Genomic DNA, 2,500 nt, shown 5'->3' on the forward strand with positions numbered 1-2,500 from the left:
CATGCTTGCGCGCGCGCGCATATCGCGCATGCGCACGCGCATGCATCGCGCGCGCACGCGCGCGCGCGCACGCATACACACATCATGCCGCGTGCGCGCATGCACACGATCTGCTGCACGCATGCACACGCGGGCGTGCGCGCACGCACACACCGTGCGCACGCGCGCGCGCGACATGCACGCGCACATGCACGCACGCGCGATGCGCGCGCACGCGCACGCGCACACACACGCGATGCCGCCTTCACCCACACGCCTTCCGCCACACACACACCCTGCGCACATACGCCGCGGCCGCGCGCACACACACGTGCGCGCACACACACGTGCGCGCACACACACGTGCGCGCACACACACGTGCGCGCACACACACGTGCGCGCACACACACGTGCGCGCACACACACGTGCGCGCACACACACACACGTGCGCGCACACACACGTGCGATCTTGCCACACACCGTGCGCGCACACACGTGCGCGCACACACACACACGTGCGCGCACACACACACGTGCGCGCACACACACACGTGCGCGCACACACACACGTGCGCGCACACACACACACACGTGCGCGCACACACACACACACGTGCGCGCACACACACACGTGCGCGCACACACACACGTGCGCACACACACACACGTGCGCACACACACACACGCGCGCACACACACACGTGCGCTACAACACCTGCACTGCCCTGCCTACGCACGCCCGCACACACACACACGCACATCCACACACGCACACACACACACACACACGCACATGCACACACACACAACCACATGCACACATACACATACACATACACACATACACACACATACACACATACACACACACACACACACACACACACACACACACACACACACACACACACACACACACTAGTCACATTTTACTGAGTAAATTTACGCCTGCAATTCTGACATCTCCTTACCCCCTCTCCCAATCCCCAAGACCTCACCCTCACACTCCCAACACAATTCCTCAATCCCACCCCTCCCGACCCACAAAAACCTCGACCTCCCACTTCCAAATCTTGCCCATTTTGCTGTTGGCGTTTCCCCCTCCTCCTGTTGTTCCCTTTGTTATGTTTCCTGATCTGTTTTATGTCCTTGCTCTTCCACGAGCCTTGATCATTTATATTTAAAAAAAAAACATAAAAACTCGAACTGATCGACCTCTCCATCACCTTCCCCAGCCTGGAGCTCTCCATGGGTCTGCTCTGTGCTTCTCTTGGTTTTCTCCCCCCCCCTCTCCGAGGTTCTTCCACTGACCGAGTTTTCCATGCCCGTCTGCGTTTTTATGACTTGGCGACCGTGCATGGACACGTGCTCTTTTGCTCACCGTCGAGTTTCTCACAGCTTCTGGCTGCTTCTGAGTCCTTTGAGAGATTGTCATTCCCTGAGCTTATCTTTTAGCTTCAAGCATGGTCACAAGGCATTGTGTTTGTCTTCCTGGGGGGGAGGGGGGGTTCAGTTTGTGTGGCGATTCATGAAGAGCAACTACCCCTACTACGAGTCCACATATCCAGGGGGTCCGTAAGTTACTCCGACAAAAAAACGTTCTTTTCTCAGTTGTCAATGTTTATTAAACTCGTGCGTGGCCGTACGTGAAAAAAACCAAAACTTTCAAACCACATGCCAGAAACAACAACCACATAGGCCGTTCCTTCGCTCTTGCATGCCCGTACGTGCGTGGCCGTATGTGCAAAAAAACAAAAACAAAGAAAACCAAACTTTCAAACAACCACACACGCCATTCCTTCGCTCTCGTAAACGCCGACTGGATTTGGGGCATTGTGTTTATCTATAAATGCGCATAAGAAATCGAGAAATTATTAGAATACAGTAAGTCATCACAATCCGGAAGTCCGTACGTTGTAACCCATAATGGGGAACGCGGCTGAGGATCTCTTCCCCAACGGCCACGCCAACGCAGCAACGTGTCCTGTCATTGGTAACAAAATGGCGCCCTTTCCCCATCGGCCACGCCTACGCAGCAACGTGTCCTGTCATTGGTTTGGTAAATAAATGGCCATAACTTGGGAACCACTTGTCCGATTAATATGCAACCTTGAAAAGGCACATCCTCAGGTCCCCAGCAATATACCTTACAAGTTTCAATTAGATCGGACCAGTGGTTGTCGAGAAACAGCGGTCACAGACACACAGACAAGCCGGTAGGTGACATGGGTGGTCACTATATAATTGCATACTAGTCATACAGTTTTTGACAGATCGGGCTGAACATTTTTTGACAAAGAGGTTGATTATAGTGCGCATAAAAGCGCAGAAGCCGATTTTTGATTTTCGAATTTTTTTTCGGATTTTTTTCAAAAATTTCAAAGTCCCGTTGCTTGGCAACGGTGGCGTCCATAGCAACGGTGCTCAAAAGCGTAGGACTAGATCCTGGTATGAACCTACCAGTCAAGTTTCATCAAAATCAGTTGACTCCTCTGGCTTCCAGAGCTGTCCATTACATA

The 2,500-nt window shown here is 53.1% G+C and overlaps 1 protein-coding gene across 3 annotated transcripts in view; it reads left to right on the forward strand.

Annotated features, from left to right (window-relative positions):
* The window catches only part of SMG5 (SMG5 nonsense mediated mRNA decay factor), a 327,200-nt gene that overhangs the window by 1,249 nt on the left and 323,451 nt on the right, over positions 1-2,500 (forward strand). The window lies entirely within an intron of this gene.

The sequence above is a fragment of the Eptatretus burgeri genome, chromosome 12, assembly GCF_056783735.1.
Source record: "Eptatretus burgeri isolate ZD-2024b chromosome 12, Ebu_testis_v1, whole genome shotgun sequence".
Lineage (NCBI taxonomy): Eukaryota > Metazoa > Chordata > Myxini > Myxiniformes > Myxinidae > Eptatretus > Eptatretus burgeri.